The 24,766-nt window shown below is 42.6% G+C and overlaps 1 protein-coding gene and 2 pseudogenes across 2 annotated transcripts in view; 2 read left to right on the top strand and 1 right to left on the bottom strand.

Moving 5' to 3' along the window:
* Nucleotides 1–24,766, top strand: part of ZNF19 (zinc finger protein 19) — a 111,860-nt gene that overhangs the window by 39,161 nt on the left and 47,933 nt on the right. The window lies entirely within an intron of this gene.
* On the bottom strand, nt 1,109–4,715 carry LOC113627100 (soluble lamin-associated protein of 75 kDa-like; annotated as a pseudogene).
* On the top strand, nt 19,766–20,800 carry LOC113627105 (60S ribosomal protein L31 pseudogene; annotated as a pseudogene).

The following is a 24,766-nucleotide window of genomic DNA, read 5'->3' as shown; positions in this document are numbered from 1 at the left end:
TTGATACTAGGTATGCAAACAGAGGCATAAACATTTGTAACTAATCACATCCATGAAAGACTAGGTTAACACTTCAAACACAGTATTGCTACTAGTGGACATACAAGGCAGAAATTTCTAAAATACTGTTACACAGATGAGTAATGTTAGTATAAATTCTTTATTTACATTAAAATCTGTTTCAGGGGGCTTCCCTGGTGGCGCAGTGGTTGAGAGTCCAAAATAACATTTTCTGTCAGAGATAATATGGACAAAAATTGTGTGCTGAACAGAAAGTTTTGAAACTGCTTAAAATGCACCTACTGTTTAAAGCAAACAAGTTTAACAAGTATAAATTTATACTGCGAGTCCTTAGTGGTCATATATGAATAACTACACGTTTCTTTTTTGTAAACCTCAGCAACTATATTCACACATCAAGAGTTGTCAGTGAGCTCAGTCTTAAACTACACCTTTTTTTTTTTTTTTTTTTTTTTGCGGTACGCGGGCCCCTCACCGCTGCGGCCTCTCCCGCCGCGGAGCACAGGTTCCTGATGCGCAGGCCCAGCGGCCATGGCCCGCGGGCCCAGCCGCTCCGCGGCATGTGGGATCCTCCCGGACCGGGGCACGAACCTGCGTCCCCTGCATCGGCAGGCAGACCCACAACCACTGCGCCACCAGGGAAGCCCTGTCTGCTAAAGATTTTTACCTCAACTTTAAATCTTCCTAAAATGCCAACATCCCAAAATAAAATTTAGTATCACCTGACTGTAGACTGAATAAACCTTCAACATCAATCCTTAGCACCTCAAATAATGACACAAAGTCATAACACATTTTTTTTCATGTAAGGACCAAGCAGTTTTAAAAACAATCTAGGGCTTCCCTGGTGGCGCAGTGGTTGAGAGTCCGCCTACTGATGCAGGGGACACGGGTTCGTGCCCCGGTCCGGGAAGATCCCACATGCCGCGGAGCGGCTGGGCCCGTGAGCCATGGCCGCTGAGCCTGCGCGTCCGGAGCCTGTGCTCCGCAACGGGAGAGGCTACAACAGTGAGAGGCCGGCGTACCGCAAAAAAACAAAACAAAACAAAACAAAAACAATCTAAATGGCCTCAAAGCATTCCCAAACTTACATGAAAATTTGAGTACACATAATACTTCGAAAGAGTAGGATTGTTTTAGGATTCTCTTTGGATTCTAAGAATAACCATTTTGTTCATTTTTAAATAAATTATTTTACTAAAATAAACAATTGAGGATGTTTTTTGTTTTTAGTTTACCCAGGCAAAGGCCTTTGTGTTGCGCAGGCAAAGGCAACCACAATGTACACGCAGGCTAGATTGTAACCTGTCCGCACAGAACAAATCAACAGCGAGCAAGCCAAAAGGGACAAGTGAAGCCTCCAATCTGATTTAAGCTCTTGTAACTATGGCTCCTAGGGCAGCTTATTCCTGCCCTCTAGGTCTAAGATTGTGGGGCGCAGTTCCAAACCTACCAAAAATGGAAGCCGAGGGCATAAGCTGACAGGCAGGCAAAAAGATCTTTTGACAGGAATCACTCCATGAGTTAGGGAAGTGAATGAAAGTGAGGGGAATATAACGAAGATTCTAGAATAAAGGCAGTGGCAGGATTAAGGAGAAGCCTTAGGAAGGGTTCTCACACTTCTAAAGTATACATGTTAACTGGGTGAGGACAAAAGTACAGTCCCCAGATTCAAATGAAATTTTAAATAATTATACGAGTGCCTACAGGCCAGAGTTAAATCCCTAGCAGTACTATTAATATCAGATGTTATCAAGAGTGAACTGGAAACAGATTTTGTTTGTGCCTTTCCACAGACATTGAAGTCAAAGGAAGAAATTGCACCTACAACTAAGAACTAAGAGGCCCAAATACCACCTTCATAAACCTTTGACCATAAATTTCCAAATTTGTGCTCTCATTTAGTTGAAGTTGCATTTATCCTAATTTACTGACATTTTTGTTTAAGTATGCCTACATTTTAAAAAATGGTGATTAGTTTTGAAATTTAAGATAAAACTTCTAGAACCTTCACCAAGATTACTATTAAAACCCTTAGTATAAAAGATTTCTGTGATCCTTACAATTGATGGAAACCGTACTACTTTCACATTTTTTAATTTATATTTTCTGAAATATTAATGGTCAGATATCCCCAACTGCTAAAGAAAATATAGTATGATCTGGTTTCCCAAAATCGAAACATGGTTAATAAAAATGAAAAAAATTGTATTTACACAAAATAGCCTGAAAAATTAAAAAGAACGGTGTATCCTAGGTCCTACAGGGGAGGGAAAAGCAGCATCATAAATAAGTTCAAATTGAAAATTTGGAGTTTTTGTCCTGTGCCCCATGCTATTTATTCACTGCCATATTTTAAAAACAACAATTATGTTATCCGCATTTCTTCCTCATTCAGGTCAGCTTGGCTTTCTTCTTCTCAGGTCCTTTGTGCCCTTTGGCCTTTCTTCTTAAATTCCGCCTGTCGACCACAGGCACTTCCACTTCTATCTTCTCTGAGCTGCTATCCACAGTTTTCTCTGTTGATTGTGTCAACTGATCCAGTTGCTTAGAAGATGCTTCAGACTGCTCCTCTGACTGGCTCTTCTGTCCTGCATTCTGTGCAAATGGCACATCTTCAAGTTCAACCTCTGTTAAAGAGCTCTGAGGAAGAGCTGGAGATGTTTCCTGAGGCTCGGCTACCCCCTTCTCACCCTGGTCTTCCAATGAGGCAGTAGTGTTGGGTGATACATTTTCAGAAAATTCAGTTATCACGGAGTTTGGAAAACCATTCTTCATTTGGGATAGTAGCCACATTGTCTGAACTCCCAAAATGTGCTTTCTTTCTTGAAACTAGAGGCAGCCACTCTTCAGTGTGCCCCTTGTCATCAGATGGGCCTTCATCTAGCAACATTTCTGAGTCAGTTACATGTGAAGTCTTATCCTGTGCAACAGCCTCAGGAGATTTTGAAGATTCTACCACCAGTGGAACAAGATTCGTAGAGTCTTCACTGGCATTAAAAGACTGCAATTTTATTATATTTTATTTTTTATTTTTATTTTTATTTTTTTGCGGTACACGGGCCTCTCACTGTTGTGGCCTCTCCCATTGCGGGGCACAGGCTCCAGACGCGCAGGCTCAGCGGCCATGGCTCACGGGCCCAGCCTCTCCGCGGCATGTGGGATCTTCCCGGACCGGGGCACGAACCCGTGTCCCCTGCATCGGCAGGCGGACTCTCAACCACTGCACCACCAGGGAAGCCCCAAAACTGCAATTTTAATTCTTCACCTAAAACTTCACTAGTGGAGTCCTCCTCTTCTGTTATAGGTGAAGTCTTAAGAGTATCATCCATTATCTCACCATTCATAGGCTCTAATTCAGATTCCTTTTCACCTTCTTGCTTTTCCAGGCCTGGCTGGGTTTCTGGTGCTGGTCGAACATTTGTATCACTACTTTCATCTTCAGATTCAATCACAGTCTGTTAGGGTTCTTCTTCCAAGAATTTTTCTGAGCTCTCTGATATTTGTGCAGTAGACTCCAATTTGTTCACTGAAGCTGTAGGTGAAGTCTGGGGAGTCTTTTCATCTTCCCCTCGAGAACTACTAAATTCAGAATCCTGAAACCGTTTTCCAGTCTTTGGCTGCTTTAGATGACTACTTCGAGTACGAGTGGAAACAGGTGTTTTATCGTGACCTTCAGAAGTGCTTGCAAAGGCATCTTTTAGAGAATCAATAGTTAGCTGCATCTCACTAGACAAACTGTCTTCAGCTCCTGCTTCATAGTTTGGAACAGATGCAAGACCATATTCTCCAGACACAGGTCTTTTAGCTTCATTTTGAGAAACTGCAGTCATTTTACATGTTTCTCTTTGTAATGCTCTGGTGATTGGTATTCTCTGGTACCAGTGTCCAACACCTTCAACTTCCCAAAGCAGTTCATGGTCTCCTGGATATTTTTCAAAGTACTGGTTGCAAGCTGTGTACATAAGAGAGGTCAGTGGATACCACAAGCCAAGTGCATCTTCTGTGAAGGAATCAACAAGTCCTCCAGCATATGAAGCCCAAAGTCTTTCCCTCTATATTTCTTTCTTATGAACATTGTATCAAGAACTGGCAGTTGGTAGCTTTGGGTAAGAAACAAGGCACATATGCTTCCTGTAGGCTTAACTGGATAAAACCCAGTGGCCTCTCCTTTCTTCCACAGAATCTTAGCATAATCAGTACTGCTATGACCCAGGAATGGGATCTCATTTCTCTCCATTTCCTGCTTTCTGTAAATAATTCGATTCAGTACAGAACCCCTCTCTCCCCAAGAGTTCTCACCTGCTTAAGTCTCTCTCTAGAAGGGACAGATGTTTTCACAGTATCATCAATAGCCCACCACTGATCAGCAAGGTAAAGTGCTGCAGCTGTGAGTGAGTCCTCGGGTGCAGAAAGAGCAAGAACTTTCTGGGTCTGATCTCCACCATAGAGAGGTACAAAGCTAATTTGACAGGCTAATAGGAATCGTAATATTGAGAAGAACATTCAGGATTTTCAGGGTCCCCACACCTGAGATCTGACATGTAATCTTCAGCAGAATTTTCCATTTCCTCATGACTGCAATTATCCAGCATATCCACAGGGAATGCCATCCTCTCGGACGCGCCGCCTGAGCCCGGGAAAGGAGGCGGAGCCGCGGGAATGAATGAAGCCGGCGGCGGCTCGCTGGCGACCCCCGGCCGGGACCGGGCTGCGCCGCTCGCGGCTGCCGGGGCCGGTACAGCCGTCTGCCCCTCGCCCGGGACGCCCGGCTCCTCCAGTCCCTTTCTTTTTGAGTCTCAGAGAATCTGATGAAAGATAAAGACCTTCTCTCTAGAAAAACGCACATTTGCAAATCATCCAATTTCAAGGGGTCCCAAGTTAAGAATCCTTACAAAAGTCTGCACGCACTTCAGGTGCTTCTCAAACTGTGATTTTGTGGAGAGAGCTTTCTCCCAGGCACCACTATACAGCAGAGCTCTGAGCTCCATCAGTTGCTCTTGGGTCTTTACAGTCTGGGGACCCATCTGAATGGTGAAGAAATCCTTGGTCAGACCCTGAACCAGAGTCTGATTTTCTCAAGAGATCAAGAAGGATTTCTATGCTGGTTACACTACGCATTCCTGCTACCTTCACCCAGACCATCACTCCTTGTGTACTAGGATTGGAGTTTCTCAACTGCTGTACTTGGCTACCTGTCTTTCCTGTCCACAGTGACACTAAAAGCACAGTCCAGCTTTCCTTGCGTTCCTTTTCACGTAGGGGCTCCAGCACTCCTCATTTCACTCAGTATGCCTCAGCCTGCAGTGTGGATGTTAAGGCCTGAAACTTGAGTGACGTTACACTCCCTCCATTGTTCACCAGCCCTGTGTGGCTTACCAAAGCCTGGTGTCAGTCCCAACCAGGGTACTGGCTAAGCGGCTGGGTTTAAAGAATCAATTCTGGAGGACTGGAGCTTTCTGTTTGGGCTAAGCATCTGTAGACGGTAGCAGTTAGTTGGACCTTAGCATCCTAGGGAGCCAAGACCTTCTGAAGAAGTATGCCGGGAAGGGAATCTTGGTTGCTGTAAATCCTATTATCAAATGGACAACGGCCTTCAGTAGAACTTGCTTCCTTGAGCTGGGCGCTGAGGGAGGACACCTGGGTGGGGATCCCCTGGAAATAGGATAGCCCCTATCTCTGTATTAGAAGTATCTATTTCAGTCAACACTGGGAGAACACGCTGAACTAAGGTAGGTCAGTAGGAGGTAAAAGGTAAACACGGTTTTAAGTTTCTTTTTGGTTCTTGCTTGCTTAAGTCTCCTTAACACATCAGAGTGAGTGAGAAAATGGGAAATAGAGCCAGGTGTTCCTTGTTCCTTACAAGAAGAAGTTCCTTACAAGAACTTGTAAGTTCTTGGTGGTTCAGGAGCTTGACATTGTTGGATGATGCCTTACCTGGAGTCAGGACAGGATGTGATCTGAGGATTCTGCCTCCAGGCTTTCAAAAATCAGTGGAGACTGCTGCAGGTGATCCATGATGGCCCAGTCAAGGAGTTGCTGGGGATGAAATCTGGGGAGAATAAAAGGGTGTCTTCTGTTGGTCTGGGGATGAAATCTGGGGAGAATAAAAGGGTGTCTTCTGTTGGTCTGTATTCCTTGTATCACATTGATCACCAAGGTCTGTCTGTTCTACCCGTAAGTAACTGTCAACTTTGCTCCCTTTCCCTTTATGTCCATAGCCACTGTCTTTGCTCAGACTCTCAATTTTCCTTGCTTGAATCTCTGCCAACAGCCCCTCAACTATTCCCTCCACCTCCAATCCCACCCCTCCAGTCTTTGCTCCACCCTACAGCTAGAGTGATCTTTCGCTGTACAGATCTGATCCCTATCACCTTTCTGCTGGAAGTGCTGCAGTGGAGCTCAGTATAGGCAAGATGAAAACTTGGCATGTCATTAAGTATTTTTTTCAAGTGCTGTTGTTTCTGTACTCTCCATCATAATCTCCTTCATGCAGTAAATTCCAGAAATACTTGTTGGGTGTCTCTTACACTCCAGGCACTACTCTAGGCCCTGAGAACAGCAGTGAACAAAACAGGCAAAATTCTCTGTGTCTGTGGAGCTTGCATTCTGTTGGGTGGGGAACAAACACATAAATGTGTAGTATATCAGATTGTGACAAGTGCTATGGAGAAAAATAAGGAAAGAAGAAATTGTGACCGGGGCTGGGGTTGTTCCAATTTTTATTTTTTATTTATGTATTTATTTATTCATTTTTTAGTTGTGGCACACAGGATCTTCATTGTGGCATGCAGACTCTTAGTTGCGGCATGTATGTGGGATCTAGTTCCCTGACTGCGGATGAAACCCAGGCCCCCCTCATTGGAAGCATGGAGTCTTAACCACTGGACCACCAGGGAACTCCGTTTTCCAATTTTTAATAGAAGGGTCAGGGAAAGTAACATTTTGGCGAGAACCTAAAGGAGGTGAGGAAAATACCTGAGGAAAGACCATTCTAGGCAAAAGGAACAGGCAAGTGCAGAGGTGCTAAGCCAGGAATCACAAGGAAAGCAGTGTGACTGATCAGAGTGAGTTAGCAAGGAGAGCATGAGAGAGGAGGTTGCGAGGAAGCAAAGGCAGGATGGGACAAATGGTGTAGGAATGCAGTAGACCTTATTATTTGGAGTTTGACTCTGACGTAGGGTGAAATGGGAAGCTACTGGAGGCTATAAGTTTAGGAATGACATATTCTAAGGGATCATTTGGGTTACAGTGAGGGGAATAACCCATAAGAGGGTCAAGGGCAGAAGCTGGGAGGTCAGCTAGGAGGCTAGGCAAGAGACCATTGTCTCTGATCAGGGTAGTAGCAGTGGAGGTAGTGGATTCTAAAATATCTATTAAAACATATATTTTAAAGGTAGAGTCAAATAATTCACTGATGGATCAGATGTGGCAATGAGGGTAAGAGAGGAGTCAAGGCTGACTCAAGTGTATGGTTGCCATTTTCAAAGATGGGAAGAATTAGACTTTGGTGTAGAAATCAAGAATTTGGTTTTGGATGTGTTAAGTTCAAGATGCCTATTGGACAACCAAGTGGGAATGTTGATCGGGCAGTTAGATATATGTATGTGCATACATATATAGAATTCAAAGGAGAGGTCTGGGCTTGAAACGTGTATTTGAGAATCATCAACATAGAGAGCCACAGGGCTGGATAAAAGCACTCAGGAAGAGTGAGAAGTTGGAGAAGAGGACGAAAGAAACCAAGGAGTCCCCAGCAAGATAGGCGGAAAACAAAGTGCGTGTGGTGCCAAGAGAAGAAAGTGTTCCAGGGAGAAAGGAGTAATCAATTGTGTTTAAACCTTCAGAAAGATTAAGGATAGATATTGACCATTAGATATAGCAATTTGGATGTCATTCATAACCTTGACAAGAGGACATTCTGTGGAGTCATAAGCATGAAAATCTGATGGGAGGAAAGGTTTGGAGATGGGAAAATAGCCAATTCTCATTGTCTGAAGGGGAGGAGAAATGGGACCGTAGCTGGAAAGAGAAGTGAGATCAAGAGACAGTTGTTGTTGTTTTTGAAGATGAGAGAAATAATGGCTTCTTTATTTGCTGAGGGAAATGATCCAGGAGAGAGAGGAGAATGGTTGGAGTGATGGAATCAGGTGTACACAAGTGGAGGAGTTGGTCCAAGTTAGGAGCACATACCATTCATCATTATTGATAGGAGGGAAGGCAGAGTAGATGAGCATGGATGCGGGGAGGTGGGAACCTTGTGGACTTTCTCTTCTTATTTTTATTTTCTCAGTGAACTAGGAGACAAGGTTGTCATCTTAGGATGGGGAAGAAGTTATGAAAAGTTTGAAAAGAGAGGGGAAGGTATGGAATGGTCATCTGTGAGAATGTGTTAATGACTGTGCTAGGGTAATGTAAGTAGAATTGATGAGTGACATTGAAGGCCTTTTTAAGGTGAGTGGTCATAAACTTAAAGAGAGAGCAGTTAGCAGAGGTATGTGAATTTTCCAGTCATGTCAGCTGCCCACTTGTGCATGCATAGGTGGAAGGTTAGATTTTATTAAGGCTTGTGTTCTGTCAGAAAAGTACTGTGAAGCGAGAGAGAGGGGAAAGGGAACCAAGGTTATATTCGAAGGAGTGATTATAATAACAAACCACAGAATCTAAGTGAGATAAGAGGTGAAACAAGGACACAAAGGGAATAACTGAGCTACAATGGAGGACAAACTTTTTAGAGGAGAGGCAGTCAGGGATTTTAGAAATTAGTGTTTTGAAAGCATCATCTATAAGGATACTGAGGTTATGTGGGAGCAGGGTTGGAGACTGGTAGTGGCCACATGATGGCAATGAGGGTAGCATAGTCTGGTTAACATCAGAATCAAAGCTGGACACTTTTGGGAAGGAGGGAAGCAGAATGGTCTGGAAGCAGCAATAAGGACAAAGAGAAAAAAAAAAAAAGGACAAAGAGGATACCTATTCCACTGCAAGGTGTGGGGAAAAAACAGCCACCACTTGAGAGGGCTGCAGAGGAATCACTGTCCTCAGAGGAGACCCAGATCTCCTTTAGAGCAAGAAGGAAAAATTCAGAGATTTTGAGAAAAGAGGAATTTTGCGGATCCCAACAACCAGTTCCTGAGAGTTTCAGGAGATGAAGAGGGTAGGAAATGGGGTTAGAAAACAGAATGTACAGGACCATTTGGGATGAAATGCAAGGGATAATGAATGATCTAGAATCCTGGGGCTCCTTGTGTGACTAGCATAAACCAGGCTAAAGGGAATAATGATAACAGATAATGATGGTCTGAAGGCAGATAACGGTGGCCAAACTGTGAATACTGAGGAAAGGGAGGTATGAAGGACCTTCCAGGCGCGTCCAAGGTATGCCCATCTTTACTCTTCACAGTGATGAGGTCAGGGGAGGGGTGTTATCTTGTCGAGGGCACCTGAAATTCTAGAAATTTAGAAATGTCATTCTGGAGATGAATAGTGTCACCATTTCTGCAAATGATGCAAAGCATCTGGAGTCAGCTTGACTGAACAAATGGGAGTTTTGATTGAAGGAAGAAAGGGGTGGAGTGTGGAACACTGAAGAACAAGGTAATTCTTCAGGGGATTTTACAGGAGTTTCTGGTGCTGACTCATATGACAAGAAGTCTGGGCATAGTCAGTTGGGGCTCTTAACAGTGGCTCAGTGATGTGTTAAGTGCCGTCTTTCTGCAGACCTTCAACCTGACACTTATTGCCTTATAGTCATAAGAAGTTTGCTGCACATGTAGAACTCAAATCTAAATTCCAAATGGGAAAGGGGGAAAAGGTTAACAGGCAAAGGGTATCTGCATCTATGAGGCAAAAATGTGGAAGTACTTACAATAGCTCATGTGGATTGCTCTGTTTAAAGCATCTTCTTTATTCCCTAGCTAGCTTCCATCTTCTCTTTCAAAATTCTACTCAAGTCAACATAACCTTCTTGGAGAAACCATTCCTCATCTCCCTAGGCTGAGTTAGGTGCCCCTGGTGTGTGTGTTCAGAGCCTGTGATAGATTGCAATGTCAACCCCCATTCTTCCATCTCTGTATCCATGCCCTGTGCCATATAACTCTGATTCTGGTCTCAGCCATGCAGCTTGCTTTAACCAGTGGGATTTTTAAAGCAAAAGCTTAAAACTCCTCAAGAGCATGCTCTTCCTCTTGTGTCTAAGCCAGTGCCATGAGAACATACCTGCTGGAGGATGAGAGACACATGAAACAGAGCTAGATCAACACGGTGAGGCCATCCTAGATCAGCCAGCAGCACCTAACCCCCAGACACTTCACTGAGCCCAACCCAAATCAGCAGAACTGCTGAGGCAACCGCCGAAATTAACAGTTACTGTTTCATCCACTAAAGTTACGTGGTTGGTTGCTACTTAGCATTATTATGGCACTGGATCATTGACACAGAGTCCCTTGGGTATAGCTCTGCTACAAGCCTTAGCCCTGTCTCCTGAACTAACGTTAGGGAGCTCCCTTAGGACAGGACACTTTTATCTGTGTACATCTGTCACCTAGCACAGTGCTTGGCACCTAGAAGGTGCACAGTGAAATCTTGTGAAAGGAATGAATGAATGAACCTTTGTTCAACCTTTACAAAGGGCCTTACTTCTTTGTGCATGACAGGTGCAAAATTCCCCATAGTTAAACAGTGTAATCAAATGGACACACCCACAGAAAACCTAGTTCAGCAAGATATGTGAAGCTACAGTATATAGTAAACACTCATCACAGATTAAAGTTTTTTACTGCCTCAAGTACAAATGACTATTTCTTAAACATTGCGCAATCTATTTTATATTTTATTATGTTGTATAGATCCGTTTAAAGTAATCTAAATACTGTAAGAACACTTTAAAGGGTAGAGTGTAAATGGATATGACTCAGTCTACATATCTTTACTATTATCTTCAGTACACAATACCAAACCATTGTGAACTACTGATATTTCCTAAATCATGTCAAAAAATTTGCATGGCTTAAAAAAAAAAGTATTTGTGTTAATATAAAAAAAAGAGAAAGAGAGAACTTCCTCTAGGGGTCTACAGAGGAAAATATCATTTCTAGTAGCCTAGTCAAGTATGGGGGTGGGGAGAAAGGCAAGAATATTATCCTTATGAAAGGTCAGCAACAATCACATGGTATCGCATGTTTTGGGGACACTGAGCAAACTAGTTTTGCCTAGGAAGAGAGTTTCTACAGAGAAATAGTAAAAAAAAAAAAAAAAAAAATGTCTGGGAGTGGTAGGGCAGCATGGAGCCCAGTCGTGGAGATCCTTGAATATAAGGTTAGGGACATTTTAACATTATCTTTTACTCAGCAGGGGATAGTTAACTTTTGAGCAAGGGAGTGACATAATGAAGGGTTGGGTCAACCTTAGCTGCTTAATTCTAGCAGCATGGTGTGGGATGGTTTTTGCAGAAATATGGCTAATAGTCATATCAAATAATTTAATACAAAAATAATATTATGCTCCCATTTATCTTTTTTATTAATTAATTAATTTATTTATTTTTGGCTGCGTTGGGTCTTCGTTGCTGCACGTGGGCTTTCTCTAGTTGCTGTGAGCGGGGGCTACTCTTCCTTGCAGTGCACGGGCTTCTCATTGCGGTCGCTTCTCTTGTTGTGGAGCACGGGCTCTAGGTGCGTGGGCTTCAGTAGTTGTGGCTCGCGGGCTGTAGAGCGCAGGCTCAGTAGTTGTGGTGCATGGGTTTAGTTGCTTCGAGGCATGTGGGATCCTCCTGGACCAGGAATTGAACCTGTATCCCCCGCATTAGCAGGCGGATTCCTAACCGCTGTGCCACCAGGGAAGTCCCCCATTTATTTTTAAATCACATCTCTTATTAAAGTCTAGATTTCTGCTGGATGCCAGTGACCAAGGAATTATTTTGAGATGAAAAGGTTTGCTATTCTCTCCCTGACAGTCATTTAGCCTGTTGTCCATTGGGGGTCCATGAATTGTTTCTTCCCCGCTCCGGCTATTGGGTTGTCTTATTTTCTTCTATTTTGCTTTCCATACACTCCCCTGGCCTCTGCTGGTCTAATTCTGTGAAAAACTAATTATAGCCAGGGGTAGAGGTCAGATGTAAGAATGAACGAGACTCCATGTAACCAAAACCAGAATCAACATCGGAATAAACTATTCTAAGTGCTTTTCTTAAGAGCACATCTCACCTGAGTTGTGGTAGCATTTACCTTTCAGGTGTGAGGATGTCATTTTGTCCTCAAAAAGTGTTTCATAATCCACTAATTATATTTGTTAGGTGGGTGTCACTGTTTTTCATGCAAGTGGAATTTAGTTAGGAAGGATAAATACCTTATCTAAAATCTTGTGTCATGTTTTCTCTAGAATGTTTTCTCCATTTTGCTCCCATTCCACCTGACACACTCCTTTTAAGCCTTCTAAACTCTGTTCAGACATGCCTTGTCTGTGCAACGTTTCCTTACCCTGCTGCTCAGTTCAGTCTCCTCCCTCCCTGCCCCACTGCAGTGGTCTCTGGGTTGTACAGACCTCTGCAGTCATGCACTTTGCTCTACACGTCTGTCTCCCCTGTGAGATTACAGGGGTGATGAGGGGGTTGTGGAATCCAAAGCGAGAGAATCTAAAGGCAAAGTGGAAACTTCTGAACTTGGCCAACAGTCTGAGCAAAAGATAAAGGGGCAACACCTAAAACCATCCCCAGCTAGATTCATTTCCTTCCTGCTTTAAAATGTTTAGGAAGGGAGTTTTCACAGCCCCCCAGTAGCCGTCAGGGCAATGGTGTTCACCTCAGGGGCTCCCAGGCCAACTCCCTGTGCTGTTTGCTGAGCACATCTCGCTTCTCACGCCACCTCATCCCCTCCTGGGCGCTCCTCACAGCACGGCTGCTTTTTCTGCTTCACTGCGTTTCCAGCGTGGATGCTTACGCCTCACTTCACTTTGCCCCGTTTTTTCACATTTCTGTCGCCCGGGAACTTTGTTTCCTCCTTCCGAGGAGATCTACCTTCACCACCACACCCTCCTCTACTCAGCGCCTCGCCTCCCTCCCACGGGCTCTTGCGGGCCTCCCTGGAGAGCCCGGGGAGGGAGCTAACTCCTCTGGGCCCCCGGGGCATGTTTTCTATTGTGCGGTGAATGTTCCTCCTGACTTTTCAAATCTGTAATCAGACAGGCATGAAGTGTAATCAACTGGTGGTGAGGACTGAATGAAAGTGAGCACAGTTTATTTAAGGGGCAAGGAGGAAGTCTACACTGGCAGGCCTGCTCTTCCAGCTTCTTCAGACTCCCTATGGACAAAACCACTGGTCAGCCGGCTTAGGGTTGAAACTGGCAGGTGGACCTTGGGGAAGCTGAGTCCTGAAGCTTCACACACAACCTGTCCTCAGGATGCCGAAAGAACCCAGTACAGGTCTGCTGCTCCCCACCTTGAATTCCTCAGATCTGTAACAAAGCGGGGGGCCCAGGTGGCCCCACTACTCCAGCTCTAGGGTCTCCTTCCAATAGGTGATGAGAAGGGATGGAGTGGGGAAAAGAAATATTCCAACCTCTCTCTCCTCCCACCCTCTGGTTTCTAATAGGTGCCTCCTGTTGGTTGAATCCTACTGGAAACCAGAAGGCAAAGAAGCCCATTGATGCAGTCCTCAGGGACCAGCCCCCCAGGGACCAGAGCAGGGCTGAGAAGGGCAGAGAATGGATCTGTTGGGAAGAAGGAACATACAGAAAATAACCAAGCACAGTCAGGCTGAGTGGGGCAAGCACAGGGTTGGAGCCTGCTTTTCTTTAAAACTTAGGTATTGGGCTTCCCTGGTGGCGCAGTGGTTGAGAGTCCGCCTGCCGATGCAGGGGACACGGGTTCGTGCCCCGGTCCGGTAAGATCCCACATGCCACGGAGCGGCTGGGCCCGTGAGCCATGGCCACTAAGCCTGTGCGTCCGGAGCCTGTGCCCCGCAACGGGAGAGGCCACAACAGTGAGAGGCCCGCGTACAGCAAAAAAACAAACAAACAAAAAAACCTTAGGTATTGTGTCATCCTGAATTTTTTGCAATAATTTTGATTTTTTAAAAAATTAGAATATTACTGATTTTTTTTAGCGCTTTCCCCTCCCCTGAAATTTTGCACCTGAGGCAAAATTCACCTCACCTTAATCCTGGTCCTGAAGTGGTGTTCTGTGGATTAGGGAGATTATGAGTGGGTCTTATTTTGTCATTTTTGCTCACCTGTATGTTCCAGTTTTTTTTTTTTTCAAGTGATCCTATATTTGTTATAAAAACAGTTAAATGCAAGATATCTTCTTTGAAAGTAGGGATCCTTCGTTTGTACAACGTGGAGCAGACTTAGCAGAAAAATCAAATGTTTTTTGGATGAGTAAATAAAAGAATGTGTATGTCAACTCTATTCCCAAATCCTACCTCTTCTCAAAATTCTAACTCAAATGGTACTTCCTCATAAAACATTTCCTTATATCCCAAATCACATTGGCCTACAAGGCCTACACAATGTGTCCATGGCCCACCCCGATCTCTCCATATCCCCCCTTACCTCCTGCCACCCTTCCTCTCCACCATATTGGCCCCCTACTGCGTGTCGCTCCTGAAACACAGGAAGCAATTCATTAATATTTGTTGAGAATGAGTGTGACCGCTCTCTCTTCTATCATTCTTGTCATAATCTTTTGTTCTCACAGTTATGCATTTATTTTATCTCCCCTACTCTTAAGTGACTCAGGCTATTTTCCTCACTTTGATATGATCCTTGGTGCCTGGCACAATGCTTGGCATGTTGTCATAACAAATATTAACAACAGTAGTAGAAGAGTCATCGTTTGAGTGATTACTAGGGGCCAAACACTATATTAAACATTTATCAGTGTCACCTCACTTCTGTTGTTTTTTGTTTGTTTTTTGTTTTTGCGGTACGCGGGCCTCTCACTGTTGTGGCCTCTCCCGTTGCGGAGCACAGGCTCCGGACGCGCAGGCTCTGCAGCCGTGGCTCACGGGCCCAGCCGCTCTGCGGCATGTGGGTCTTCCCGGACCGGGTCACGAACCCGTGTCCCCTGCATCGGCAGGTGGACTCTCAACTACTGCGCCACCAGGGAAGCCCCTCACTTCTGTATTTTAACTGACTGTGAGGACTCACATTTATAGGAATCCACGCAAGTCTGTTATTAGTCCAACTTCACAGCTAAGGAAGCTGAGGTCTAGAGAGGTCAAGTAACTTGCTGAAGGTCACATTGCTAATAAGTGGCATTACAGGAAAGTGTAATCCTAAATTACATCAGATCAGTAGTTCTCAAACCGTGGTCCAGGAACTACTGAGATTCCCAAGACATTTCAGGGGAGTCTGTACATTCCAAACCACTCTTGTATGTATACAGTGTTTTTCCTGAGGCTCCACTCCATGTGATATCAAACACCTTGAACACAGAAGCAGAGAGAATCCAGCTGTCTCCAGTTAAGTCAGGCACTAAAGAGATTTTCAACAATAATGCTGATCTTTTCACTTATTTTTTTTCTGTTTTGGAAAATATAGTTATTTTTCATAGAAAGTCTTATACATGTAATGTGTTTATTATTGTTATTTTAAAATATATTAATAAATATTTTTAAAAATTCATCAGTGTTCCTTTTTAATATAGTAAATATAGATAGACATAGCCTACATAAACAGAAACTTTTGGGGTCCTCAGTATCTTTAAGAGTATTATGCGGCCCTGAGACCAAAGTCCTTGAGAATAGATGTGTTAGATAATTTCTAAGTTTCTTCTCAGCTCTAAAATGTAGGGGTTCTCTATCCATGAAGCAGTTTTGGAGGGTAGGGGCTCAAGATCATTAATCAGTCTGAGAAAAGAGGGGCAGTCTTGGGGCCTGACTCCATGCCTAGGTTCTACATTGACTGGTCTTGGTTACCTGGATTTATTCTGATCTTAACTGCTCTGTGGACTTCTGAAAACTCCTGTTCCTGCCTTGGGTTCACACATAACTCGTAGTTATAATTCAGCACTCCCAGACTCATTATTTCATTCCCTTGTCCCTCATCCTCTTCTTTGCTTCTGTGCCTTTTTTATCTCGACCCTGCTTCCAACTTTCTATACTTAGTCTTCCGTAACAAAGGTTTTACAATACCCAAACACTTCCTGGACTATAGATTAGCCTCAAATGGTTTCTCTTATGTTGCCCCAGGCATATACAGGATTACAACAGATTTCATGTTTTAAATTCTTTCTCATTGATAACCTCTGGTGAAAGGAACAGGGTGGAGGAGGAACAGGGTGGAAGGGAAGTCTCTTTTGTAGTACCTTTTATATCTGTATAAATGAAAACTTTGCTTCAAAGGAAGCAAAGAGAAAAACAAACAAAAACCCCAAAACTCTCCTGAAGTGTAATTCTTTCTTTCTTTTTTCTCTTTAAAAAAATAATAAATTTATTTATTTGTTTTAGGCTGCGTTGGGTCTATCGTTGCTGTGCATGGGCTTTCTCTAGTTGCGGCGAGCGGGGGTGGGGTGGGATGGGGGGGTGGCTACTCTTCATTGCAGTGCACGGGCTTCTCATTGCGGTGGCTTCTCTTGTTGCAGAGCACGGGCTCTAGGCGCACGGGCTTCAATAGTTGTGGTTCACGGGCTCTAGAGCGCAGGCTCAGTAGTTGTGGCGCACGGGCTCAGTAGTTGTGGCGCACGGGCTTAGTTGCTCCGTAGCATGTGGAATCTTCCCGGACCAGGGCTCAAACCCGTGTCCCCTGCATTGGCAGGAAGATTCTTAACCACTGTGCCACCAGGGAAGCCCTCTAAGATTTTTGACAAAAATGTATTTAAAATGTGGGATGAGATAAAATTATTTTTATTGGAAAAATATTGAATCGGCTGTGATGCATTGGAATTCATATTTTGATTTTCCCAATATCTTCTGAGTTTATCAGATTAAACAAGTTATCTCTTAAGTGAAAGAGTAACAGATATAATTCATTGTAATTACATAATACTCAACATTAATAATTATGTAATATAATTCTTGAAATTTTAAAAAGTATACTAGTTTACAGAAATTAAGAAAGTGAATGACTCCAATAAGAAGGCAACAAATTAATTTGCAAGTTTCCAATGATTTATTTTTGTCAAAAATGAAAAAGGAAAATAAAAAACAAAAAAATAAAAATAATGAAAGAGGAACTTATAATGAAATGATGGATCTAAGAAATGATCATTAATGATTGCTAAAACCATTAGATGAAAAGCTAATGGGGACCTTGATAATGAGTGGGTACATTGAACCCACAGATTAATACTATCAGAAAAAAGAGATACTCGGACGTTATGTACCTCCAATGAAACAGGAAGCACACACACACCACCTATGAAGGATTCTTTTTTTTTTTAAGTTTTATTTAGCAGCTAAAGATGACATTTTCAAAGTATATGGTTTTTGGGGGCTTTCTTGGCTGTGCTGGCTCTTTGTTGCTGCATGCGGGCTTTCTCTAGTTGTGGCGAGAGGGGGCTGCTCTTCGTTGCTGTGTGTGGGTGTCTCATTGCAGTGCCTTCTCTCTTGTTGCGGAGCACGGGCTCTAGGCACGTGGGCTTCAGTAGTTGTGGCTCGTGAGCTCAGTAGTTGTGGTGCACAGGCTTAGTTGCCCCATGACATGTGGGATCTTCCCAGACCAGAGATCAAAGCTGTGTCCCCTGCATTGGCAGGCGGATCTTAACCACTGGTTCACCTATGGAAGATTCTTGCCAAAGTATCAACTCTGAATCTGACCAGGCCTAAATATCAATTTTTAGGAAATACAGAGGCCAGGGAGAAGTAATCAGCAAAATCCAGAATGTGGAAAACCCTACAAGAAAAATGACCCAGTTTTTCAACAAACCAATTACAAGAGGAAAGAAAAACAGGAGGAAGAATCTATCACTAAGAGACAAGAGAAATATTAGCCAAAAGCAATTTGTGGGCATTGTTAGGACCTTGAATTGAAAAACCAACACTAAAATCCAAACCAAAACAAAACAAAAAGCATGTATGAGACAACCAGGGGAGATTTGAATGTTGCCTGAATACTGGATGACTTACATTTTTTAGGTGTACTGGTTTGTTTTAAAAAGAGTCCTTATATTTTAGAGCTATATATAGAGGTATTTACAGAAGAAGTGGCCTGATACTTGGCATTTGCTTCAAAATAATCCAGCAGTGGTGAAGGGTGGGGGATGGAGAGCAGATAGTGGGGGCGGATAGAGATCAAACAGGACTGGCCATAGGTTGGTAAAGCTGTTGAAAGCTTGATGGTGGTCACGTAGAGATTCATTTCATTCCTCTTCTAAATTTGTATAGACTTGAACTCTTCAATAACAAAAATTAAAACATAAATGAATAAATGAATCTCAAAAATAAACTCACTGAAGAAATACCTAATCTAGCTGTCAGCAGATAGATCACTGACAGTAATCTTTTGATGATTGACCATTGGGTGGGTTTTGGCATATACCGTCAAAGGATTGATTGACTGCCATTGCTATAACAAAACTCTCTATTCCCATCTACTTGTTTATGTGAACAGTACTTGAATGTGTAGAAGCAAAATCAAGAAACAGAGGTTTATGCTGAACTTTTTCATTTTGGCAAGAGGTAATATTTATCCATGAATTCAAGAATAAACAGAAAAAAAAAGCCCCATCCATGCTATTAAGAGATCTGTATTTTCAGCAAATTTCTTTATGTTTAATAACTGTTTGTATTATTTATCAAAATTTGTAATACTTACATTATTTTGATCAAATGTATACTAATACCAATTATAACAACCCAATCCAGAAGAAATTTTTAATATTTGGGACCTTTGGTATCAGGAAACTAAAACAAAAACAAAAACCGTAAAAAATTACACAAGGATAAAAATATGTGGGGAAATGTAATGGCAATATCATTTTAAGGAGAAAAAGGAACGATGTAAAATAGTGATAGCTCTTTTTTCCTATGTGTATGAGCCATACATTCTGGTTTCTTTGTATATCTCATAAGTGGTTTTTGGTTGTTGAAAACTGCACATTTTAAATAAGATAATGTGGTAACTCTGGAAAAATAGATACAATATCTGATAGTTAAAGAAGAGTTTATTCATGTATTTTTACAAATAGGTGATGGGGTATCAATTAGAGCATTAGGATTGTATGGATATATTTAAAAGAATGATGTTAACAGTTTTATTTTACATTGTCATTATTTATAATATACTGGAGAGCTGCCCTCTTAGCGCAGCCAGCAGCACATCGGGCTTATATAATATACCGGAAGTTACATCCTTTGCAACTCTTTAAACTTCAGAAATGTTAAATATTAGCTAAAAACGAGTAGGGGGACTACTTAGGTCTTTTTTTCTTTTATTGATTTTTTTATTGAGTAAAATTCACAAAACATAAAATTAACCATTAACCATGTTAAACTGTATAATTCAGTAGCAGTTAGTACATTTACAGTGTTGCACAACCATCACCTGTATTTCCAAGACATTTTCATCACCTCAAAAGGAAACTCTAAGGTACTTCCCTGGTGGTGCAGTGGTTAAGAATCTGCCTGCTAAGTCAGGGGATACAGGTTTGAGCCGTGGTCCAGCAAGACCCCACGTGCCATGGAGCAACTAAGCCTGTGTGCCACAACTACTGAGCCTGCGCTCTAGAGCCCGTGCTCTGCAACAAGAGAAGCCATGGCAATCACCACAACGAAGAGTAGCCCCTGCTCGCCACAACTAGGGAAAACCCTGCGCACAGCAACAAAGACCCAACGGAGCCAAAAATAAATAAATAAAATTACTTTTTTAAAAAAGAAAAAAAAAGGAAACTCTACACCCATTAAGCAATCACTCCTCCTGGCAATCACTAATCTGTTTTCTGTTTCTATGGATTTACTACTCTGGACGTTTCATATAAATGGAATCATACAGTATGTAACCTTGTCTAGCTTCGTTCACTTAACATGTTTTTGCTGTTTATCCAAGTTGTATCATGTATCAGTATTTCAGTCCCTTTTATGGTTGAATAGTATTCCACTGAATGGATATATCACATTGTGCTTATTCACTCATCAGCTGATGGACATTTGGGTTGTTTCTACCTTTTGGCTATTATGAATAGTGCTGCTATTATGAACATAGGTGTACAAGTATTTGTTTGAATACCTATTTTCAATCCTTTTGGTTCTATACCTAGGAGTGACGTTGCTGATAATTTGGTTTAACTTTTTGAGGAACTACCAAACTTTTCCACAGCCACTGCAACATTTTACATTTCCACCAGCAATGTATGAAGGTTCCAATTTCTCCACATCTTTGACAACTCTTGTTATTTTCCATTTTAAAAAAGTCATGAGCTTTCCAACGCTGGCCGGGCAGGATGGCTCCCGCAATGAAGGGCGGCAAGAAGAAGAAGGTCCGGTCTGCCATCAACGAGGTGGTGACCAGAGAATACACCATCAACATTCACAAGCGCATCGTGGAGTGGGTTTCAAGAAGCGTGCCCCTCGGGCGCTCAGAGAAATCTGGAAATTTGCCATGAAGGAGATGGGAACTCCAGATGTACTCATTGACACCAGGCTCAACAAAGCTGTCTGGGCCAAAGGAATAAGGAATGTCCCATACTGTATCCGTGTGCGGTTGTCCAGAAAACATAATGGAAGATTCACCAAACAAGCTCTATACATTGGTTACCTATGTACCTGTCACCACTTTCAAAAATCTACAGACAGTTAGTGTGGATGAGAACTAACTGCTGATTGTTCAATAAAGTTATAGAACTGCCAAAAGAAAAAAGAAAAAAAAAAGTTATGGTTAACTTAGTGGATGTGAAGTGGTATCTCAATGTGATTTTCATTTTCATTTTCCTAACGAGTAAGAATGTTGAGCATCTTTTAATATGCTTGTTAACTGCAACTACCTAGTATTCACAAAATTACCTTAGGAGGTGTACAAACAAAAAATGTATGGCTCATGACTCTAGGCCTAAACTGCTGTGTTTCTTTTCTTTTCTTTTTTTAACATCTTTATTGGAGTATAATTGCTTTACAATGGTGTGTTAGTTTCTGCTTTATAACAAAGTTTATCAGTTATACATATACATATGTTCCCATATCTCCTCCCTCTTGTGTCTGCCTCCCTCCCACCCTTCCTATCCCACCCCTCTAGGTGGTCGCAAGGCACTGAGCTGATCTCCCTGTGCTATGTGGCCGCTTCCCACTAGCTAGCTATTTTACATTTGGTAGTGTATATATTTCACTGTTACTCTCTCACTTCGTCCCACCTTACCGTTCCCCCTCCCCATATCCTCACGTCCATTCTCTACGTCTGTGTTTTTATTCCTGTCCTGCCCCTAGGTTCATCAGAACCTTTTTTTTTTTTAGATTCCATATATATGTGTTCCATTTGGTATTTGTTTTTCTCTTTCTGACTTACTTCACTCTGTATGATAGACTCCAGGTCTATCCACCTCACTACAAATAACTCAATTTCCTTTCTTTTTGTTAGCCCTCTTCTATTTTGAAGACATCATTATATATGCTAAACTTCCAAGCCTACATGATGGAATTTGAACGCCAGTTAGCTAGCCCCTTGGACATAGTGAGCTTTTTCCATGCTAATTTGTTAGTTTGACATGACAGCCAGAAGAGACCTTCAGCTGTGCCGAATTGTGGTTCTCACAGACTGAGTGGGAATGCTAAGGGAAAGACATTTTTGTGTGAGGCTGGAGGAGAGTGAGGAAATGAGGAGGGATCTGCACAACGTTGTGCCTAGGCAGGGATCTGTGAAAGCAACAGGAGAGTCTCAGGACCCCATGTCTACCCTAGGACAGCAGGGAGCTGTACAATTGGCGATATCCCCTGTATAGATCAATAGTTAGTTCTTTGAGGACAAGAACAGCATCTTAGTCTATATCTTTACATGTTCCCTAACCCAGAACCTAGCTCATAGTAGGTACACACAGGATGTTTGCTGAATGGGAAAGTGCACTGGCGACACTCTGACCCATGATGACTGTCTCCTTGGTGGGAATTAGGAGGTAGACATCCTGGTTGTTGCTCCGGATTCTCGCTCCTTCCTGTCCATCTCAGTCTGACATCCTCTAACAGCTCTTCATTACCCCCACCACTGTGTTCCTAAGATCCCCAGCTTCAACATAAAATATCCCCTATATCCTTGATCATTATTTCTAGAGCATTCCCTCTACTTCCGTTATATCTCTGTTACCTTCGACCTACACATAGGCATGGCCATGCTTGCGACCTTAGAATCACATCCAACACTTTGTAGTAAAGAAGAATTCGAGAGACTGTTGAATTTTTTGTCGATAGACCCTTACCACAGATGTCTGTAGGTTTATTGGGTGTTATTCCCTTTATTCCTTGCCTCTAAAGAAGGCCCTTCCAAGCTCCTGTGCAGACGGTATAAAGCCGGGTTGAAAGAGTTTGAGAGCCAGGTGGGAGAATAGATCTCAGGGGATGGGGGAGGAGGAGTTGAGGCATTGTGATATTTCTCTGTACAGTTTGCAGACTTTCATTCATCTCCTTGTTCTAAATCCACTGCTTCAATCTGGCCCTCTGTAATTTTTTTTTCCCCCAGAGAATAAACCTCCTGTGTTACAGGGTTTGGGGGCAGAAATCTCTGGGCTGTATACATGGGGATGGGATCTATAGGTCCAGTTGTCCCTATACCTCTTCCCTCTTTCCTCTTCCCTGTGTTTTGTGTCTGCTGTGCAAAGTGTCTGACGCCTGATTCCTGAGCCTCTCTGCTGGGTGAATCAGTTTGCTTTGTGGTATTATCCACGTGTCCTAGCCACCCTCCTCCCCTCTCTTGTCACATGCAAGGCTTCTGGTTTTCTCTGGTTACCACTTCTTTCTCTCTTTCCATCTGCTCACACTGTGTTGACATCTCTCATCAGTTTTCATCTCCTTTCTCATTCTCTTGTCCTTGTAAATCCTTATCCTTGTTGTACTTTTAGTGTCATGTTTTAGGATTCCAGGAATTCTTGTGTTCAGTCTACCCTTATTTAATAAGCAACTACTCTTTAAGGTCATCAGTTCCACACAATGTAATACTCTGTAGTTGTTAGATGGAATAACATAGCTACATGTCTGAACCTGTGGAGTGGACAATATAGAGAGTTAAATGAAAAAGAAAGTTGCAGGGAATTCCCTGCCGATCCAGTGGTTAAGACTGAGCTTTCACTGCTGTAGCCCGGGTTCAGTCCCTCGTTGGGGAACTAAGATCCCGCAAGCTGCATGGCATGGCCAAAAAAAGAAAAAGCAAGTTGCAGTTGGTATGTATAATATAATACCATTTGTGTTTAAAAATTGTTTATATTAAGACTCCGTGCTCCCAATGCAGGGGGCCCAGTTTTGATCCCTGATCAGGGAAGTAGATCCCACGTGCATGCCGCAACTAAGGAGCCTGCCTGCCACAACTAAGACCCGATGCAACCAAATAAATAAATATTTTTTTAAAAATTGTTTATATTATATATATACACATGCAAATATCATATATATAATATAAAATATAGTCTCCTTAGTATTATCTGAGACAGTATAAGTATCAGAATAGGGACTTCCCTGGTGGTCCAGCGGTTAAGACTTTGCCTTCCAATGCAGGGAGTGCAGGTTTGATCCCTGGTCAGGGAGCTAAGATCCCACATGCTTCCCGGCCAAAAAACCAAAACATAGAACAGAAGCAATATTGTAACAAATTCAATAAAGACGTTAAAAATGGTCCACATAAAAAAAAACTTAAAAAATAGAATATATAGAGCTATTTTCATTTGGCAAAAATATTTAAAACGGTTTAGCTTAAAAGTCTAGGCAATCTGGTGAATGTAAAAATTTACTTTGGGGGCTACGGAGCCAGGAAGCACCATTCGTGTTGTGTTCTATGTGAACAGTACCCCTGAAGTTGTGCAACTGCAGTTGCCCTTCCTGGAGTTCCCCCCCAAAGAAGCTGTCACCTCCCAGAGCAGCGGCAATGATTAGCCAGCTTGCTTCCCCCATGTGTGACTCCTAGTGGCCAATTTCCCAGGACGTGACTGTTTGTAGTTAATGATCCTTCTGATGTATACCAGCGAGGCCAACTCCTAAGTAGGTGAATAATAAGCAGCAAAACTTATATTTGTGGAGATGTCCATTCTAGCATGTTGTGGGGTCCTCCTTACGAAAGCAACCAACTCTTCCTTCTTCCAACCACCTTCAACCTCCAACCCAGCTCACGATCCAATGAGAAGATGTGGAAATTTTCCAGTTGAAACTCAGTGGCACAGGGTTGAAAGTAATTTAGCCACATATGCAAATGTTCTCTAGCAACAGGTTTCTAGCTTTTTTCCCTCAAACTTAGCTGCATAATGGAATCACCTGGGAAGGTTTTAACTCCCATGCCAATGGGAAAAGACTGAAAAAGAATAGATACATGGTTATGTAAACTGAATCACTTTGCTGTACACCTGAAACTAACACAACATTGTTAATCAACTGTGCTCCAATATAAAATAAAATTTTTTTAATTGAAAAAAAAACCCTCCCACACGCAGGGTGAACACATATCTAGAGAGTCAAATCTTTAATGAGGTTTCTCAGCATTGGCCATATTGACATTTGGGACCAGACATTCTTTACTATGGAGGCCTTTCTCTTTCTCTGCATTGTGGGATGTTTAGTACCATCCCTCGGCTCTACCCACTAGATACCAGTCACACCCTCTCCCGGTTGTAACAACCAAAAGACATTGC

Source organism: Aethalodelphis obliquidens, unplaced genomic scaffold, assembly GCF_003676395.1.
Source record: "Aethalodelphis obliquidens isolate GAN/ISIS:26980383/991018 unplaced genomic scaffold, ASM367639v1 scaffold20, whole genome shotgun sequence".
In the NCBI taxonomy this organism is placed as follows: domain Eukaryota; kingdom Metazoa; phylum Chordata; class Mammalia; order Artiodactyla; family Delphinidae; genus Aethalodelphis; species Aethalodelphis obliquidens.
The sequence above is the reverse complement of the archived record's forward strand: the minus strand, read 5'-3'. Positions and strand labels throughout refer to the sequence as shown.